This window comes from Muntiacus reevesi, chromosome 1 (assembly GCF_963930625.1).
Source record: "Muntiacus reevesi chromosome 1, mMunRee1.1, whole genome shotgun sequence".
Lineage (NCBI taxonomy): Eukaryota > Metazoa > Chordata > Mammalia > Artiodactyla > Cervidae > Muntiacus > Muntiacus reevesi.
In genome coordinates, this window is record NC_089249.1 from 30,861,864 (window position 1) to 30,884,150 (window position 22,287).

Sequence of the window (22,287 nt, forward strand, 5' to 3'; positions counted from 1 at the left end):
TAATTTCCCAGAGGGTCTTAGACTTTTGGAACTCAAAATCCAGTAATTGACACCCCTAGATTCCCCATGCTTCCCTCCTCTGCCAACAATTTTCATTTATTTTTTTAAAAAAACTTTTTATTAGAATATAGTTGCTTTACAATGCTGTGTTAGTTCCTGCTGTCCAGCAGAGTAAATCAGCTATACGTATACATATATCCCCTCCTTTTTGGATATCCTTCTCATTTAGGTCAAGACAGAGCATTGAGTAGTTTTATTGCTATACAGTAGGTTCTCATTAGTTGTCTATTTTATACATAGTATGAAATAGATAGTGTATATATATATATATATATATATATATATATATATATATATATGTGTATGTATATGTATCAATCCCAATCTCCCAGTTCTTGCCAATAATTTAGCAACTTGTCTGACTGAAGAAAGAAACAAGATTCAAGGAAATGAAATACCTCCAATGTTACTTCCTGTGTGCTAAAAAATATTGCCTACCCTTTTTTGAATATCTGTGCTGTGGGTTTAAACCCATATAATGGCACTGCATCCTTTATATTAAGGATTTAATATTTGAGGAAACTAGGTGTGTTAGTTTAAGAAAACCAGTTATATAGGATTGGACTTCCCTGGTGGCTCAGTTGGTAAAGAATTTGTCTGCAATGCAGGAGACCTGGGTTCAGTCCCTGGGTGGGGAATATCCCCTGGAGAAGGAAATGGCACCCACTCCAGTATTCTTGCTTGGTAGATCCCATGGACAGAAGAGCCTGGCATGCTACAGTCCATGGGGTTGTAAGAGTTGGGCGCAACTTAGTGACTAAGTTAATTATTTATACTTCTCTGGTGGCTTAGCTGGTAAAGAATCCACCTGCAATGAAGGAGACCTGGATTTGATCTCTGGGTTGGAAAGATGTTATATAGGATTGGGGCCCACACTAATGACCTCATCTTTGCATAACTAATTATATATGCAGTGACCTTCTTTTAAGTGTCACAGTGATACTAATTCTATACTAACTGATCCACAAAATAGAATCATAGGGAACACTTTCAAACTCATTCTATGACACTAGCATTAGCCTAATATCAAAAGTAGGCAAAATATCTAGCAGTTGAATCCAGTATTATATATAAAAAATATGCACCATGATCAAATAGGATTTATCCCAAATATGCAACTCTCATTCACCATTCAAAAATCATTTGCTATAATCTATCACATTAATAGCTAAAGAATAAGAACCTAGTCATGTGTTGTTGTGAGAGTTGGACTATAAAGAAAGCTGAGTGCCAAAGAGTTGATGTTTTTGAACTGTGGTGTTGGAGAAGGCTCTTGAGAGTCCCTTGGACTGCAAGGAGATCCAACCAGTCCATCCTAAAGGAGATCAGTCCTGGGTGTTCATTGGAAGGACTGATGTTTAAGCTGAAACTTCAGTACTTTGGCCACCTGATGCTCAGAGCTGACTCATTTGAAAAAACCCTGACGCTGGGAAAGACTGAGGGCAGGAGGAGAAGGGGACGACAGAGGATGAGATGGTTGGATGGCATCACCAACTCAAAGGACATGGGTTTGGGTAGACTCTGGCAGTTGGTGATGGTGAGGCCTGGTGTGCTGCGGTTCATGGGGTCGCAAAGAGTCAGACACGACTGAGTGACTGAACTGGACTGAAAGAAGAAAAATCATATGATTACAACAATAGATACAGAAAAACATTTCACATAATCCAACACCCATTCATGATAAACTTTCAATCATCTAGGAATAGAGAAACCTACAGTTAGAAGCATACACCATGATGAGAAACTACATTCCTTCTCTTATCACTGTGGGATAAGACAATGATGTCTCCTCTTACCACTCCTATTCAACATCATACTGGAAATTCCTAGCTAATGTATTAAGACAAGAAAAAATATGTATGGATACACACAGATGGGGAAGGGGCTTCCCTTGTGGCTCAGCTGGTAAAGAGTCCACCTGCAATGTGGGAGACCTGGTTTGATCCCTGGGTTGGGAACGTCCCCTGGAGAAGGGAAAGGCTGCCCACTCCAGTATTCTGGCCTGGAGAAGTCCATGGACTGTATAGGCCATGGGGTCGCAAAGAGCTGGACACGACTGAGCGACTTTCACTTCACAGATAGGGAAAGAGAAAAACGAAACTGTTCACAGGATACACAATTGTCTATGTAGAAAATTCAAAATAATTTATAAAAAGACTCCTGGATAAGTCTTGCTTCTAGATTAGGCTAATATACAAAAGTAAATTGATTTCCCATATACCACATGAACAAATGGAATTTGAACTTAAAAACACAGGATCATTTATATTACCTAAACTACAGAGATAGAAAAAGGAGAAACAAAGGGAAGAATGAATATGTGGAACACAGGGGGTTTTTAGGGCAGTTAAGCTTTATCATATCATATATGATACTGTAATGGTGGAGACATGCCATTCTGTATTTGTCAAAGTACGTAAAAGCATGCAACACAGAAAAAGAACTCAAATGTAAACAATGGACTTTAGTTAATAATCATTTCAGTGTCGATTCATCAACTGTTAAAAAAAAAAAAGTACCATACCAGTGTAATATGTTAATAACAAGGTAAACTGAGGGTGGGGAGAAGGGAGTATTTGAGAACTCTTTATGTTTTTTGTTCAATTTTTTCATAAACCTAAGACTGAGAAATAAAGTCTGTTAATGAGAAAAACAGTAGTGTTTAAAAAAATAAAAAGGAAAAACAAACAAATGTCGGACTGAGATAACCTGGAGTTAGGACTTTATCATGTGAATTTGGGGTGGAGGGGGACATCATTCAGCCCATAACGCTAGGGTTCAAAGAGGTTCAATAACTTGAAAGTCACACAGTCCTTGAAATGCCATTGTAGAGATTCCACGCCATGACATTGTGACTCTATAGCTGAGTTCTTCCTGCTATACCACACTTCATCTCAGGCAACTCTTGCATGCAGTCCTCTGCAAAGAGGAGATTGCTAGCTTTCCTTTAATCAACCAATCAGATTGGCTGGGGCATGGATCTACCCAAAGAAGGAGCTCAGACTAAGACATAGGTCAGACTATCTCATGAACTCATAATAACCTTACACCTTACCCAAAGGAGTAACTTTATACTTTATACCTTACACAAAGGAACAGGTTTGTGAAGAAGTTCAGTCTAAAACTGTAATACTCTGGGCTAGAAAATGAATTTGTACTTGAACTAGAGGTATAGATTGTGAAGAATTCAACTGGATCTGAAACTACTAAAATGGTGTCATTGTGAGTTGGTGATGTTATTCCTGTGACCTGTGGTTTGCATTTTGGGTACTCTTGACCTGTATTCATATCTACATATGCTACGTGTACATGGTCTGTTTCATGTAGAGCATAGTTACACAATGTGTAATAAAGCAACATATTTAGATCATGCAAAAGAAAATGAATAAAATGTTTGCTATGAAGTTCCTGCAGGCATTTACTGGATAATGATAATGATAGTTTTACTAAAATATATTCAGCTTCAATGAGGGTTATATTTAGGAAAATTATCAGATTGTTTTGGATATTTTCCTTATAAAAACAATTCTTTAGTGCATCTTATGTGGAAGATACGAATTATAATAGTCATTCGGAAATGTGTCTTCATGAATATGAACATAATTTGAGTCTTGTAGTGTTTAGTGCTGTTTTATTCCAGATGGCAAAACATTTTTATTATTCCTTTTAGTTAGTGCTTGAAATATATACCTATGGAAATAAGTCCATTTTAAGATTTTTCTTGCCAAAACTCTAATAGATGCTCACTTACTGAGAAGTATGTATACTGAGAAATATTTAAGAAAAATATGCTTTAATGAAGCTGCACTAATGATATTTATTTAGCTAATTGTGTATGGGAATCTAAACATTATTTCAAGTAAGGTAGACTGTTGGCCCTGTAAATAAGCCTGGCACAGGTGTGCAAAGAATTAAGAAAATTAGTAGATCTAATGAAAATCAGAGAAAACCTCAAAGAAATATTTTATTATAAATTAGATTTCCCACTATAAAACAAATATACAACAAAGCCAAATAGCAAAAATGTTTTAAAATGAGGGTAAAAAATTACTAACAATACCAATAACCAAAAGCAGTAACAGTAACCTTTTAGTATATTTGCTTCTCTTCCTTTTCCATTCATTTATTCAGCTGAGGATTACTGAGTGCTTAATGCAGGCGCTTGGGAAATAAAGATGGCTAGGCCAAGGGTTCCACCTTGAAGGAGACTAATTTATTAGGGAAAACAGATCATGATAAGTCCTTGTAATGTGTGGTAAGTACAAAGCTGGAGGAGAATGGGCCAAAGAAATTGCTTTCAACTCCAGTTTCAGATCTGTGAAGACTTTTAACAGAAAGAAAGAAGAAATCTGTTAGCCAGGAAAGAGAAGAAAATACCTTACAGTTAGAGGCAGGAACATTTGCTAAGGTATGGTATGACTGAAATCACATCATGCTGCTGCTGCTAAGTCGCCTCAGTCCTGTCTGACTCTGCACGACCCCATAGACGGCAGCCCACCAGGCTCCCCCGTCCCTGGGATTCTCCAGGCAAGAACACTGGAGTGGGTTGCCATTTCCTTCTCCAATGCGTGAAAGTGAAAAGTGAAAGTGAAGTCGCTCAGTTGTGTCCGACTCCTACAACCTCATGGACTGCAGCCTACCAGTCTCCTCTGTCCATGGGATTTTCCAGGCAAGAGTACTGGAGTGGGGTGCCATTGCCTTCTACAGAAGGAACTTCATAAGGAACTGTAAATAATGCAGCATGTCTAGAAAATGAAGTTGGAGAAGTAGGTGGAGGTGTTATAATGGAATGCTCTGTACTAATTATCCTATTGGAAAGAAGAATTTTCAAATGGGGCAGGAATATGTTTAGAATTGCATTTTAGAAAAATTGATTATCAGCAATATGATGGAGTGGATGGCTTAGAAATTGCAAACTTCAGGAACTAAGCATTTGGTAAAGGGTCAGATATACCAAAAGGCTGAAAAGAAAAACAAAAACAAAAACAAAAACAAAACACTTGGCTTGCAAGGACCTCTAGCAATGTTTTAGTGGAGACTCCAAAATGTGTTCTTGTGGTTCTGTGTTTTCATAAATTTGCCAAAAGTATGAGCTTTTAGCTTCAGCTGATTATGAGTGCTTCTATTTCTATATTACCATCCCTCTGTTATACTTCTCTCATAGAGAGAAACATTGGTGACACACCTTTTGCATTTACAGTTTTACCTTCTTTTTCTTTAAAGAGTCCCCGAATTGTATAAGCTTAGATCTCATTTTCCAGATCTAGTCCCAAGATAATACTACAGGAATCCAGAAGAGGATGGCAAGTTCTTAAACCAACATAGTAGCTGTAGAGATGATAGAAAAGATGGGAAAGACTAAGGGGGAGAAATTATTGGCTCTTAGTATGAGGGAAAGATTTCACACTAAGGGCCCTTAGCGTGAGGGCCTAGATTTCTCCCTGCTGTAACTTGATGGATAGTAGGGCTATTAATAAGGAAAAAAATGGTAGCATCAGTAGCAAAAATGGTAGCATAGTTGCAAGTAATGGTTTATTGAACATCTTTATGTGTATGTATGTTTTCATATTTTTGGATTCACAAAAGTTCATTTACTATATCAAATTGTGTAAGTATTTAAATGCATTTTGTTATCTGTTACTAGATAGACTTTCCAGATAGACGGCCATCCAACACAGCTATAGCTAATATAGAAATGGACTTTTTGGTCTACACTTCCACTAACATTGGACATTGTAATTTTATTTTTTTAAAACTATAGGGTAAAATCAGTGCTCTTTTTCATTTTACTATGAAGGTGAGATAAATGTAATCTATAGTTGTGAACTCTCCATAGAAGTCTATTTTTCAGGGGTAGTTATTGTGGGTTTTTCCTGGTAATGATTTAGGGAGCATTAGGAGGTGGTTAGCTTCCCTAGTGACTAAGAGGTTAAAGTGTCTGCCTGGAATGCGGGAGACCCTGGTTCGATCCCTGAGTTGGGAAGATCCCCTGGAGAAGGAAATGGCAACCCACTCCAGTACTTTTGCCTGGAGACTCCCATGGAGGCAGGAGCCTGGTAGGCTACAGTCCATGGGGTCGCAAAGAGTCGGACATGACTGAGTGACTTCACTGTCACTTTCACTTTTCAGGAGATAGTTGGGAGGGTCAGGAAGATCCCATCCAGGAGAAAATGCCAACGCATTCCAGTATTCTTGCCTAAAAATACCCATGGTTAGAGTAGCCTAGCAGGCTGTAGTCCAAAGGGTCACAAAGAGTGGGACGTGACTGAGCAGCTAAGCAAACACACAGGAGATAGTTGTAAGTATTTTATGAGAGTAGTTATACTGTGCACTCTAAATTTGTGCATGCATACCTGTGTTATAAGAGCTAGAATATATGAGGCTAAAACAGTTTTGTAGATTAGATTGTTTTAGATAGACTTAAGTATCCGCCAACCATTTCTTATAAGGACCAGATAGTAAATATTCTAGCTTTTATAGGCTAGCAGGTGAAATTGAGGATATTACATAACACTTTAAAAGCAGGAAAAATTTTTTCCAAAAAAATTTTATTGACATAGTTCAAAATACAATGATTGAGTAAATTGTTAATATAGAGGTTAATATAGAAGAGAAAAACTGTGTTTGTTTTTGAGAGCAGAGACATTGTACTTAGTCGTAGTTTAGTGGTAATGTTCTCTGTCATCAAATTGATTATAAATGTTCTTTCATTAAACCATCCTTATTTCAAAGTTAGTGAGCTGGATTTGGATCACAGGCCATAGTCCTGGTTTAGACAATGACATTTGTGTCATTTTTCTGTTAGGCTTTGTTAAAATATTTTGTCTGATAATAAGTTTCATTTCTGTTGCATATGTTATTTGAACCTCTGGAAATTTACAACTTACAGAACACTCATCAAAATGCATGCACGTGTGTGTGTGTGTGTGTGTGTGTGTGTGTGTATGTGTTACAAGTGAATGGGTTGGCTGTTTTTCTCTTTATAGTAAATGGAATTTAGGATATACCTAGGGTAGCCATACTATTACAATGAAGTGTTTTATCTATTAGATTAAGATACCAGAGAAGTGAAACAGGAAACTAGACTTGGCAGGTACAAATTTGCTCTGTTGGTATATGTATTGGGATGACTTTGAATGTTCCCTGTTGTTGACTTTGAGTTGACTATAATTGGTTCTGTTCATTAACGTCTGCTTCTTCTAACCTTTGAGAGTTTGTGCTTTGGTTTTAGCTTTGCTATTGTTCAGCAACTTTCTAAAAAAGACAATTCTTCTACCCTCCCTCAAAAACTTGATGTCTTGAAATATTTTTTTTGTAATTCACATTTCATTTGCTAAGAATTTTGTGGCAGAGCCACCCAGTTCCTATGGTTTCAAGAAAGTAAAGGAGGAGGAAGGAAGAAAAGAAACAAACTAGAAAGACATGGAAGTTTGAAAAGCTAATAAGCTGATCATTTCACCCACGTTAGAGGTTGGGGCATCCATCTCAAAAGTTTCAAATGGAATTTGATTCCTAAATCTAAAATCAGTTTTCCCTTAAACTCTTAATGAATCGTTTGAGGAGTCTGTAAAAACTTTAGTAAGTTTAGTTGCTTTAATGAACACACTGAGTTATGCATTGGATTTAAGAACTGATCATTGGACTCCAAGTTTATGTTTTATCATTTTAGTCAATATGAGTATGCAGAATTAGTATCTTTCTAATGCATATTCAAAGATAATTCAAATGAATGAGCTCACTATGAAAACCTTATATTAAAGATATAGAAAGCTTTTTTAATATTATGAGTACATAGAATGTTTTGATTTAATATTTTGTTTAATGGAAAAATATGCTATAACTGTTTATATAACACACATAAGGTATGTGCAGTTTTTAGAGATAATGTGTTATAAGATTGCAATTTGTATGTTTCTGAGAGTCAGCAGAGGAGAGAATTCTATCAAAATTAAATTTTGGAATTCTTTCTTCCCTTATTTAATTTCTTCTCTTATTTAATTCCATAGGCTCTTTGGAAAACAGAGTTCCAAATGTGTGTTTCCACAGTCTTCCTGCCAGTGGCTAACTCAGCATGCTCTTCTCAACAGTTATCTTGTTTTTTAGCAGCTGAAATATGTGGCAATTAAAAAAATTTTTTTTTGTTTAATCCCAAATTTTGTTTATACTTTAGATGCAGAAGGTCTTTGTTTTTTTAGAAAATTGGTACTAACAGTTTTATAATTCCAAAAACAAAATTTGCTCCAAATATCATTCTCTTGTATTTTTTCTGAATTCTTCAGTTATTGTTAATTACCAATTGGACTCTATGTCTTAAAATAAGATTCCTTTAATAGACATTTATAATTATAATTATTGACAAATATCTGATATTTATTATTTTAAAAATATTTGTTCAATCAGAAAAGAACTAAATTATTTCACTAGAGGGAAAACTAAGCTTCAGGGCCCTTCATTCCTATGAGTTCTTTCCCAGGCTTGGAGATGCCGTACGTATAGGCCATGTATTCAAAGAACCATATATTTTGTAAAATTTGCAATCTAAGCTATTTTCACTGCAATCATTTATGACCAGTGCCTTCACTTTAACCTCCGCCCATTCCTTTTCTGTTTTGTGAAGGCATTGGAGAGAGAACGGCTTTATTTAGGTGGTGGTGTTAGTCGCTCAGTTGTGTCCAGTTCTTCGCAGCCCCATGGACTGTAGCCTGCCAGGCTAATCTGTTCATGGAATTCTCCAGGCAAGAATCCTGGAGTTGGTTGCCATTTCCTTCTAAGGTGGTGGTAGTTGGGGGGTGATCCCCCTGTCTACCAAAGGGAGATCAAGCTGGTGATATGGTGATTTAAATTAAATGGGACATAGGTTTGTTGTTGGCAAACTCTTCCATGTATAGTGAAACTTTTGATGATGTTCCACTTTGCCGGTTTGCTGGAGCCATGTGACACCCAAGTACGGAAACAGAGGCCATATTATCCTATGGACGCGTTCTGCAGTCCTGACACCTGTTGTAACTAGATTTGAAACGCACAGAGTCAGAAGCTACCCTATGGAAAACCTTTCTTGTTATTAGATGTATAACATTATAGACAGTTTGGATTTTGGTTTGTATCAATGCCTAGTCACAACAGAAGTTCTCTCCTGTTAGGAATTTAATGACTAATGCAGTTCATAGTATTGTTAATGCACTGTGTAATTTTTCTTTTTTGATGAATATTGCATAAGTAGAATTTCTCAAATATCTGTGTTTTTAGGGCACAAACTTATAGCAGTAATATAGGCAGCAAGCATCTTGCATGGTGTAGTTGCATGTTTTCTGAATCACAATTATGAATAAAGATACAATTTAAAGGACTATTCTGGTGGTACAGTGGTTAAGACTCTGTGCTTCCAATGCAAGGGGTGCAGGTTTGATCCCAGTCAGGGAACTAAGACCCTGCATTCTGCTCAGCAAATAAATAAATAAGGAAATAAATAAAAACAAATTCAATAAGAATTTAAAGATACAATATAAGTAAGCATACTAGATAAAAGAATGGATTATCTTTCCATTTTCTCTCTAGAAAGTAATATTTACAAAGAGGCAATCAGAGTATACAGCTGACAACCGTGGGAGAGAAAAGCATTAGAGAAATATGGTCAGGGAGTTAATTAATATGAGTATTATGTGTTTTTTCCCCAGATTTTGTGATGTTTATGATACATCTCAACATTTTAAAGTACTAATTTGTTAGGATTTTTCCATTGTAACTAAATATTCACTTTCATGTTAAACATTTCAATTTGTTTTCTCTTTCTAAAATCACATAAGCTTTCTGGCTCCAGAAACCCTGGATCTACAGAATAATTATTAAATATTTAGATACCGTGAGGTTTAAAGTTACTGTTAGCCCAGCACAGAGCCTAGTATGTATTTGTCCTTCATTGTGTTTTTGGAGTTGAGTCAGACTCCATAATAGCAATTGGTTATTTTTTGTTCATTGATGACTGGTACTTTATATGGACATAAAGTAATATCAGTAAGTTGTAGCTAGGAAGAATTTCTATTCTCCCAGGATCTTGAAATGATGAAGTCATTCACTTTACAAAGCATTTTCTTATGGATGAAAAGCTTAACCAGAGATTTGACATATGGAAATGATATTTACTGTATCATTTCCCTCAACCACCTTTTCTGATTTAAGTTGTCCAAAAAAGGAAGGATGGAGGAGGAGGAAGGAGAAGGTGTAGGGACAGGAAGAGAGAAAAGGAGGGAAGGAGAGATGGGGAGAGGGAGAAAAAGAGAAAGCTGATTTTTTTGGTTGGCTGAATTATTCTGTAATGGTGGGAGAGTCTCTATAAACAGATGCCTTAAATTCCAAAAAAATGGTCAGGACACACTTGGCACTCCCAGGAAAGTAGCAAAGTATTATTAAGACTCTCTATACACAAGTCCTTCCAACTAGTACGTTTCCAACAATAATTTATGTAGCTGGGGCATTGGTTTCGGGATGATGCTGGTGTCTACCTGTGTTTTCAACAGCTCCTTGTCTCAGGGCAATACTTAACATGTTCCCAGGAGTGAAAACCCAACATCTTCCTTTGGTAAACACATTATTTCATTTTAACAGTTTAGCTGACTCAAAAAAAGAAAACCTGGTGTCCTAAGCATCTCAGTGCTCACCCATTTCCCAGTTGTAACTGGAAATTTAGACTCTGTGCACATACATCCCCCTTTGAAAGCATTCATTTGGGGCACCCAGATGGACAGGAGTTGACCACGATGCATTCAGGGGTGACCGTGCCTACCTCTTGCACTTGATTACTTCTAGGTGTGTTGATGGATGACTTAAAATATGTTAGCTGGAGGGTGTGTGAGTGAGTCGGGGGCAGCTACGTGCCAGCACCGACAGAGTTAACCAGATTTGCCAGCATGAACAATGGAAACCGGGCAGCTCTAAATGAAATGAGCTGAATATTTCATTCGGCCACTCAGCTGCCTGCTCCAATTGCCTCCTTTACTAAAATAAGAGCTTAATCTAAAGTGACAACAACATCAGTTTCTGTGTGCTCCAGTCACACTGAACATGACTTCCTTAACATAAACACTATTTACATGGAGCGTCTGGATAGCGCGGGGAGTCAGGAGCGTGCCCAGCTAAGACAGAGGGTACAATGAAGGACGAGAGGCAGGCAGCTGAGAATTAACATCCGCAAATGAAAGCCTGACCCTCAGAGGGCATGTCCCTGATACATTTTAAAATGAGAGAGCATTGCACCAGTAACCTTAGCCTTTGTAAAGACTATGCCATTTAAAATAAAATAGCACCTTTTCAGTTTAGACACTTAACCAAATGCATTATGTCTGACCCATTTTCCAACTTACGCGACACGAGAGGATGGATCCCTTGCTCGCAATGATTAGAATCTTTCAAACAGTTGCAACCAATAATCTCCCTCTCCAGACTCCTTCTCATAGCAGCCTCTACTTGTTTGAGATAAAGGGGGCATTTTGTTAGGTGAGGTCAGGCCAGACACAGACGGCAGGGGAGTGGGAGAGAGATGTGACCTTTGAACTGAAGGTTTGATGTCAGTGCTGGTGGTACCAAGGAAAGGCCGGTTTGAAAGAGGGTTTCCGCTTGAGAGTTCTAGAAGATTAGAAGCAGGAGTGTGACAAGGTACCAGCCCGTCAGAGTCCGCAAAATAACACAAGTGACTTCTTTCCAGCGCCCCGGGATAGGGAATGAGGGAGTAGCAGTCCTGAATACACATTATGTTCAGTTTATTTCCATAAAGAGGATGCTATAGTGTTATTTCACATGCTAGGCACCCTCGGGGGCTTTTAAGGGTCACAAAATGTAGAAGTATTTCACTTTAATCCTATTAGGATTATTGACAGTTAATGAAGTTCAGTGGTTTATCCAGCAGCTTCACAGATGAGGAAAATAAGACCCAGAGAACTTGCTCATACACCTGATGTCACACAGAGCAGTCAGACTGCAAAAGGGAAAGAATTTTTTTTTTCTAATTATTTCTACTTCCTTTGAGTCATCATTTATGCTCTCATCTCTAAAATGACTATTTTAAAATTTCCCTTGATTAAGCCTTCTAGAAGACTGATACCAGATACTGACTTGTGGCTTCAGGGTTCCAAAGACCTGAGGCTGCTGATGAGATGGTAGTAGCTCTTTAAAAAAACCAACTCCAGTCATTGGAATTTCCCTGGGGATCCAGTGGTTGACTCTCCACTTGGAAGACTGCACTTCCAAAGCAGGCAGTGTGGGTTTGATCCCTGGTTGGGGATTTAAGATCCCACATGCCACTCAGTGTGGGCCCCGTCTCCCTCAAAAAAAAATCCAGTTTTGTGTTACCTGTTTTCATCCTCCAGTCTGTGTACCTGAGTGAATATCCATGTAATCTCCACCTCTGTACTGGTACATTTTAGATAAAGCTCTTATTCACAGAAGAAAGGGCCTGATCATTTAAAAATAAGTTTCATTTTAAGGAAAGGTACAGTGAGTGACAGGAAGAAAAGTGGGAGGATCATCAATATCTAGCTGGCCTTAGTAGAATAGTCCTTAATCAACAAGCATTTATTGAGAATATGTGAGATCATCAAGCTTTATTTTAGAGGAGAGAAGATTGTTTCTGACCTCTGGAAGCCCACCATCTAGTGAAAACGTTTGCTATAACATGGAAAAAATTACTTTAGACTTCTATAGAAAGCCAGTAAGAATTCATGGTGGTGGAAAAGTAAACATACTGTTTTTGCTGTTTGCCGTAATGCACATTTACTGTGTTTACACAGTCATTTTTAACTTCAGGGAAATGTGAACAAGAGGACACCCTCTTGCTCATACCTTCATGGGCACTGATCCACTCTTTCAGATACTTACTATTCCAGATGTGTCCACAAGAGAATTACACATGTTTTCTCAAGTCGGGTTACTGCCATTGTACAAATATCAATTGTACAGCTTGGTGAGTGCCTTAATAAGGTTTGTATGGCAACCCACTTTTGCCCAAGAAATTGGCATGGGCAGAGGAGCCTAGCGGGCTACAGACCATGGGGTCACAAAGAGTTGGACACGACTTGGAGATTAAACAACATCACCACTCAATGCCTGAGAACAGAGGAGAGGTAGGAATAACCACACCTCCCCTGGGCTCATCTCTTCAAATGACGAGGACCTTCACATTTCTCCACAGTAGTAGCCACTTCTTCGGTTTGGTTTGGATAGTCAACAGGTGTCAGCTGGGAATGGCAATGCCACTGGGTGAGGGAGGTGGTGGTTTAGTCGCTAAGTCGTGTCTGACTCTTGCAACCCCATGGACTGGGAACCTACCAGGCTCCTCTGTCCATGGGATTCTCCAGGCAAGAATACTGGAGTGGGTTGCCATTTCCTTCTCCAGAGGATCTTCCTGACGCAGAAATCGAACCCAGGTCTCCTGCAGTGCAGGCAGATTCTTTACCGACTGAGCTACAAGGGGGGAGGGAGGTGCCTTCACAAATAAGGCATGGGAGGCGGCCTCTGTGCAGATTATTGAAATCAGTAGCGTTTACCAACAGTGAGTGGGAAGCTGATGTGTACCTGGCATTCTCTGTCCTGTGTCTTGGGTTCTCTCAGCTATAACAAGGGTCTTGATGACCTTCTTTTTTTCTTTCTCAGGTGAGAACAGGCTTGTCTTCTCTCGACAGACATTTCTCGGATGTCTCTACCCTTTGTTGTCACTTAGTATGAAGGGGTATGGTTTGCCAGAAGAGATGCAGGGTTTCCCTTGTTGTAAGTGAAATTCTTCACTTTGAAGAATTTCAGGACTCTAATGAGAAAATGCTTGAACATAGGTTCAGGCAGTCTGCTGTCTTCCATTTTCTTCCAGTTACCTTTCCCCTGATGAATTAATGGTGGTCAGAGTCTCAGTTCTGAAATGCTATTGTGTATCATTAACTAAGCTACTCATAGTTTTATATTTTCCCAGTGCAGGATGTTTTAAGAATATTTTGCTATCCTTAACTTCATGTAAGTGCATGGAAAACATGGCCTGTAAAATTAATCATAAAAGCCCTTTTTTTCCTCCTTTGCTATTTTCATTTGAAACTTTTAGGGTAAGTTGTATTTATTGTATTGTATATGTTGCATTTGGGCTTCCCAGGTGGCTTAGTAGGTGAAGAATCTGCCTGCAGTGCAGGAGTTGCAGGGGATGTGGGTTCAGTCCTTGGGTCAGGAAGATCCCCTGGAGGAGGTCATGGCAACCCAGTCCAGTATTCTTGCCTGGAAAATTCCATGAACAGAGGAACCTGGTGGACTGCAACACATGGGGTCGCTGAGTCTGGTGCGCATATCTTGTGTTTGGTCTTATTGCTTCTTCTTTGAAGATGAGACACAAAGTTTCTCTTATGCTACAATAGAAAACAGTATAATATCATATTTTTTAAAAGAGAAGATTTTTGCCATTTTAGAATATAATTTCTACACTGAACGAAAATGATCATGTTCTCATGAAAACGATCATATTTTAAAGCATCGTCCCTACAAAATTATGGATTTCACAAGTTTCTCTTTAATTACTAATCCTCCAGGTTAGTCTTTGTCACTCTCCCTGCATCCCTGCATACAATAAATGTCTTTATTGTAAGTTTTACACTTAATTACTAGTAGCACAAGAATGAAGTTTTCACATCTCGTCGTACAAACATCTAGCTATTGGTGGAGGGGCAGGGGCAAGTAGTAGATTCAGCAGGGGACTCTCAAGCTGTTTATCCTCCAAGCCCTTGCCACACGGTCTCCTATAATATCGGATTGTCTTTCTGTCATCTCCGACCCTGCTTGGCCAATGAATGCATCCCATCAGCCAGACCACAACCCCAAAAGTCAGCATCGCGATTCTGCAGCAGCTGTTGCCGCAGAAGGTAAATGCCGTGCAGATATTGATGAGCTTGCTAATTTGTTTAGTAGACAGAATTTAGAATGGGGAACAGGATCTGTCTGCTAGCTGTCATCATCCGTCAGCCCCAGGCTGCCCCAGGCAGTGGGTTTGCTTTTTGCCAGCTTCTAATTTTGCTTTATTTTTCCTTAGCTTCAATCTACTTTTTTCATTTATTATAATTGGGAGAGTGGTGACTGAGATAGGGGAAAAAAATACTCATGGCCCATAGTCGAGATTGAAGGCTCTCGTGTGCTGTGGCTCCCTGATATCGGCGGCTTCAGACTGGACCTGTTGGTCTCTTGATTGATGGAGTTTGTGAACGAAGACTGTGCACTCACGTGGGTTTCCTGTAGCACGGTGTGATGGGAAGATTTACCAAAACTGCTCCAGCCCTGCGTGTTTCTCCTGGTTTCTACCAAGATCAGAATTTATATTATTAGATTTGTTCCTTGGGGATTCTTATTCAATTTATTTAAAAAATGTGTTTGGGGGGCTCACTAGGCGTTGGTTATTATTATAGACAGCTGAGTATGTATTGGTGAACAAGATAGAAAAAGCCCTGCTCGGAAAGTACTTAGATTCTAAAGATGGAGATAGAAATAAACAAATGTACAATATGTCAAGAAAGTGATAAACTGAATGAAGGAAATACAGTAGAGTAGAGAGGAGGGCTGAAAGTGTTATTTTAGATAAAGAGAGCAGGCGAAGTTCTCTGAGGAGTTGACACCTGAGACCTGAGGGATGAGAAGTCATGTGAGGACATGTGGGGAGACTTTAGGGAGAGGAGATGGCAAAAGTAAGGTCCCAGAAGAGACACTGAACTTGTTAATTTCTGGGAACAGCAAAAAAAGCTAATGTAGTGAAGCAGGTGGTGGATGGTGAGGGTGGGAGGGCACGTTAGGGAGATGGAGTTGGAGAGGAAGGCAGGGTCAGGTTGCTTAAATTTTTCTAATTGGGGGATAATTGTTTTACAACGTTGTGTTACTTTCTGCCATGCGATGAGCTGAATCACCTGTAGGTATACAAATATACCCTCCGTGGTGGCCCTCCCTCGCCCGCCACTCCACCCGTCTAGGTCATCACAGAACCCTGAGCTGAGCTCCTGATGCTATAAGCAGCTCCCGCAAGCTATCTGTTTTACACCGGATAGTGGGTATATATCAGTGCTACTCTCCCAGTTTGTTTCACTCTCCTCTTCCCACCATGTCTACATGGCCGTTCTCTACATCTGCATCTCTATTCCTGCCCTGCCAGTACGTTCATCTCTCCCATTTTTCTAGATTCCACATAGATGCATTAATATATGATATGTTTTTCTCCTTCTCATTTACTTCTTGACAGTCTTTAGGTCTATCCACATTTCTACAAATGACCCAGCTATGTCACTTTTTATGGCCGAGGAATATTCCATTGCTTACATGTACCGCATCTTTATCCATTCACCTGTCAGTGGACATTTTATTCTAAATGTGATGAGAAGCTGGTGTAAGTGAAGGAGTGACTTGGTCAGATGTGCATTTTTGAAAGTCTGCTTTGACTGTTGGATGGAGAGTAGATGAAGGAGGACAAAAATGGAAGTAGAGAGGTCACTTGGGAAATCATTTTGGCAGTTCAGTTAGATGTGATCCTGACTTGGACTAGAGACACAGCGGTAGAGTTAATGAGAAGCAACAAAAAAGTATAGATTTTATATACTATGAGTAGTCCTAGCTGAAGGTTTGGATGTTAGTTGTGGGGAGTACAGAAAGGAGAACAATCAAGGGTGATACATATTTAGATTTTTTTAATTTCAAATATTGAATTGTCAGAGTGCCCATAATTATACCTATGGGGGAAGGAGGTATACGATGATGGGAGTGGTTACTATTTACACATTGTTTTTAAAAACCCACTTTTGGTAAAATTTGAAACAGAAGACAAGAAGACAAGAAGTTTAGAAGACTCAAGATGAATAAATGTTACCCTGAATTTAAAATGAAAGAAAAGTTTATATTTTTAAAATGTTATGTTTTAAGGATTGCAGTAAAATCTTAGATTGTGTTATAATCATTTCTGAACATAGAAGGAAAACAATTGTTCACAAGAAGCCAGTATGTCTTCTCTAAGAGCCAATTGTACAAAATTACCTTAATGTTTTTTTAATAGAGCTACCCTATTGTCAGCTATCATTTTTTATAAAATGTAGTTTCATAATATCTTGTAAAATTTTGAGAGATTAGAAAGGAAATTAGTTTGCTTGACAGAGTGGTAATATGAATATTGTCTGTTGAATGTAAAAGATATAGGTTAGTATATACTTATCAACCTAAAGAGAGGTCTATTGTCAGGTGCCACTCATTGTATTCATTGGCTTATCCTCTTTTATTATCTCCATTAAGAACTTAGATGAAGTAAGGAAGAGAGGAAACTAATACCTTTTCTGGCAAAGAAATATTTGGCATGTTAGCCAATTTTATCATATTTGCTGTTGTGAAGCAAATGACTCAGAAGTCAATGATAAGCTTGATGTTGGCTAAACTTAAAGTGATGAAATTTAATACTGTTAAAGTAATTCTCCATTTAATTTTTAAATCTCTCTGAATTGATAGTACATTATCAAGATAATCTGGTTGATTTTATATTTCATATAAGCCAATGGTAGGACTTAACTGCTCAAACAAGAGGTATTATCATCTTTAACAGCATTGATAGAAGGAATATAGTGTCCATAAGCAATGAGATAATCACCTGGTAAAATGTATACTGGTCAGTTCATATATGTCACTTCTGGGTGAAATAATTTGAAGGACATTGATAATTTAATGTCTAAAACTAGTGAGTTAGGGGGATAAGTAATCTGAAAACAGAGTTCATATAAAGAGGAGTTGTTTAGCTTGAAAAAACTTAGAGAGGATTCAAAACCACCTTCAAAAATATGGAACATGATTAGCCTTTGAGTCAGTCAGGGTCTGACAGGAAACATGGTGGACTTAAATGAAATGATTTGAGGAGAATTTAATAAAGGTAGTCATTATAAGTATATAAATAGAATTTTTTAAAAACCAAGACCACAATAAGATATCATTTAACATGCACTAAGACAGCTACAATATAAAATACAGATATAGTCACAAGTGTTGGTGAGGATATGGAGAAACTAGGAGAAGGCAATGGCAACCCACTCCAGTACTCTTGCCTGGAAAATCCCATGGACAGAGGAGCCTGGTAGGCTGCAGTCCATGGGGTCACGAAGAGTCAGACACGACTGAGTGACTTCACTTTCACTTTTCACTTTCATGCACTGGAGAAGGAAATGGCAACCCACTCCAGTGTTCTTGCCTGGAGAATCCCAGGGATGGCGGAGCCTGGTGGGCTGCCATCTATGGGGTCGCACAGGGTTGGACACGACTGAAGCGACTTAGCAGCAGCAGCAGCAGCGGAAGCCATATATTTCACTGATGGCGATGTTACGTGGGTAGTTGCTTAAAGGAGTCTAAGCAGTTCCTCAAAAGGTTGAGTTGCTGTATAATCCAACAACTCCAATCTGAGGTTTATTCAAGAAAAATAAAAACATATCCACACAAAAATGTGTATACCAAGTTAATGGCAGAGGTATTCACAATAGCCAAAAGTGGAGACAACAGACAACCCAAATATCTATCAACTAATGAATGGACTGGTAAAATGAGTTTCCTTCATACAAGGGATATTATTTGGCAACAAAAAGGAATGAAGTATTGATATATGCTTCAACATGAACTTTGGAAACATTATGCTCAGTGAATTAGAAGCCAGTCAGAAGAGAACGTATATTGTATGATTCCACTTATATGGAATGTCCAGATAGCCAGATCTGTAAAAACAGAAGGCAGATTTAGTGACTGCCTTAGAGCTGAAGGATTGGGAAGAAATGGGGGAGGCCTGATTGTTAATGAGTGTGGAGCTTGTTTTTAGAGTGATGAAAATGTTCCACCATTGATTGTGGTGCTGGTTGAACAGCTTTATAAATATACTAAAGACCATTGACTTGTACACTTAACATGGGTGGATTGTATGGTATATGTAGCATATCCAATAAAGTTGTTAATAAAAAGAACTGACACGGGTTGATATTCCAGGGGTAATAATTGCGAGGTTGATACCATCTCTGGGCCTGAGGGGAGCAGATTGGAGAGGCTCACCGGACTGGATACACCCCCAGACTGTGACCATTCCCTGTAAGGAGAGCTGCAGAAAGACATATCCTGCCCTGACCTCACTCATCTTATTCTTTATCTCCTGCTCCTGACTCTCATTTTCAAAATCCAACCAGAAGCTTGGGAGCAAAGAAGTCTCTTGATGTGATTCGTTGAAATCAGTATCCCAGGGCACAGAGCTGGGTGCATCTTGGTATGTAAAACATAAGATATTCTGTGTAGCAGGAGAACTGAGACCAGGAAAGGAAGGTTAAAATTGGATGTGTTACCTCAAAATGAAGTAAATTTTGATCTCTGGCTGTAGAGTTGGCCCGAATCCAAGATGATGATAGTGACATAGCAAAGAGGACTCCAATTTTAAGAGAAGGAATGAGTTAATTACCTCTGAAGATTTCCTTGCAATTCCAAGTTTCTGTCTTTAACCACTGGCATTTTGTCACTGATTGTATTATCATTTGGCAGCTGTGATCTTGGAAGTTTAAGGTTTGGGCATTGACTAAAAGAACAAAGAGTAGGTGCCTTTTGATGAGGAAGAGAAAGCAAAGGGATAGTGTAAATGTGGACTGTTCACTTGAGTTCAATCTCACTGAACAAATAAATTGGACTCTAATGTGGTCAGAGACAGTCTGGGGAAGGAAGTGGCAGAAGAACAAGAAAGAAGCTTGTCATCAAAGAAGATTGTAGGATTTGGAGAAATAAACTTGGCCTACTTAATTTCACTGAGGATGTATATTATGTATTAGCCCTGCTTTTTTATTTTAGTTTAAAATGACAGTATAAAGATTGCCCTTTAATACTCTTTCTAAGAAAATTAGAGTCAGCTTTTATGATGCATGAAAGATGTCAAAGAAGTGTGTGTGTCTTCTCCCCTGTGTGTTTCACCAGGACCCTTTCTGGATTTATAAGCGGAATGATAGAGCCCCCAGGTGACCCACATCTGACTCTTTGCTCACCCAGAAGCATGCATTCTGAAGCATCTCCCTTTGCAGAGATGGGATTCACTAGGTTATGTTGAACAAGATATTAGAATAGTGGAGGGTCACTAGAATGACCACGTTAATAGAGGTGCCGTAGTTAGCAACCCCGTGGTTTGCAGGCTACTTATCTTGATGACTTTAGAGGAAGTATTTGATGAGTTTTGTGATTTTCTAAAGTTGATATTTGGGTCTGTGTTTTATATCTACTACATTAAATATATAGCAGTGTAATCATTTACATGGTCCAGTGCTAAAATACCAGAAGGAAGAGGCTCATTTACAAATGTGGACAGTATCTGAATAAACCACTGACATGCTCTGCCAGCTTAGATGGATGAAGGATTTGGAGGAATTGCTCAAGACTGTGGAAGTGTATTTTTCTATCTATTTTATTTCTGGACATTAACATTATATCTGATAAATGCTTGATTAAAGTTTTCTTTTTTTTCTAATAAACTGCCTTATACCCCCCAATATTTTGTACAGTGAAACTTTCTATTTACTAAAAGCAAATATAGTTTTATGTTTTATTTATTTATTTATTTTATGGCCACACCACATGGCGTGTGGGATCTTAGTTCCCTGACTAGGGAATCAAACCCCAGTCACTGCATTGGAAGCATGGAGTCTTAATCTCTGGTCCACCATGGAAGTGCCTAAAATCCAATAGTTTTAGATTATTTGTTTTTTACTTCTAGAAGTGCTATTTAATTTTTATTAACTTGCTACTCTGATGATTTTTAGTTCATTGTGATGGATGGCTTTTCACTGGAATGGGTCATTTGTTTTGGTATAGGACATTTGCTATAGGATAATTGTTCAGAGAGGCATTTCCTAGTTATATATACTACAAGTATACAGGAGTACAACTTTCTCAATTTTTTCTGACTCCATATATTTATGTATGTTGTTTTAGTCTTTCTGTTGCTTTTTCACGTTGAAGGAGAAGATATTTCTCTATTTATAAATTTTTGTCAGGAGACATCTGGCTTTAGTGTAAGAAATATTTATGAATAATGTAGGCTTGTCCTTAGAATTAAATGATTTAACACATACAAAACAATATACAGGGCCTGGTATATAGTATAAAATGAGTACACAAGGCCTAACACCTGGTAGGGCTTAGTAAAAAAGCTGTGATGATGGTAGTGATGATACTGGTTGCAAAGTATCTTACTATTATCAAAGTCAACTTTACCTAAAGATTTGGGGGGAAAGTCAGGTAGTTTAGCAAATACTTTAAAACATTTAATCTTTTAGATTTATTTTTCAAATTCCACATACATCATAAAGATAAAGCATGAAACTTAAAGTGTACCCAGCATGAGCTCTTATCAACAGACTCTCAGAAGCACGTGTGTAAGTTTTCTTGTTATTCCTAAAAAAAAAAAAAAGTGAGACCTACCTATCTAGCCACGGTACTACATATTTGTCCTAGATTATCTAAATAAACTCTAGTCATATATCAAGTCAGACCACCAAACCCAGGCCATTACCTTAACATCTATTATATACGTTGACTGTATGAGTTTAGCTGCCTATGATTTATCAGGGTATGGTGAACTTTAAGGAATTGTCTCTATTAAAATCAAATGGCTATTTACACATTTCTATACTTTTTAAAGACTGTTATTAAAGATACTGCAAATTCTGCCACCTCTTTTAAATACAGACTCATTGGAAAACAACCACTTTTAGTGATCGGAGATGGGAAAATTTTGTCTTATGATATAAATTTCTTTTACATTGTGACCTCTCTCCTGAGCTCCATATACATCCTACCCAAATGGCCACTTGACAGCTCCACTTGGCACATGAAATGAGCTATGGACATGGTCCTCATGCCTGCTCCCCTCGAAGTCTTCCCCAGCTCAGTGAAAGGAGCGCCAAGTAGCTCTTTGCTTAGACCCATTCTCCCCATTACTTAGACCCCAACCTTTCATCATCCTGGACTCCTTTCATTTATAGTCCATCTAATCCCTGGGCCAAACTCTGTCAGCACTACTTTCAAAATATTTCCAGGATTCTGACCACCTCTCCTCATCTCCACTTTCTAGTCTGCTCCAAACCACCCTCATTTCTGCTTGTGGCCAAAATCTCCTAACTGGGCTTCTAACTTTATTCCCCTTAAGTGTTTTCATATGGCAGCCAGGGTGAGCCTTGAATGTATATAAAG

At 38.4% G+C, this 22,287-nt stretch overlaps 1 protein-coding gene across 6 annotated transcripts in view; it reads left to right on the forward strand.

Moving 5' to 3' along the window:
* The window catches only part of SOX5 (SRY-box transcription factor 5), a 1,093,182-nt gene that overhangs the window by 162,987 nt on the left and 907,908 nt on the right, over positions 1 to 22,287 (forward strand). The gene's annotated exons all lie outside the window — the stretch shown is intronic.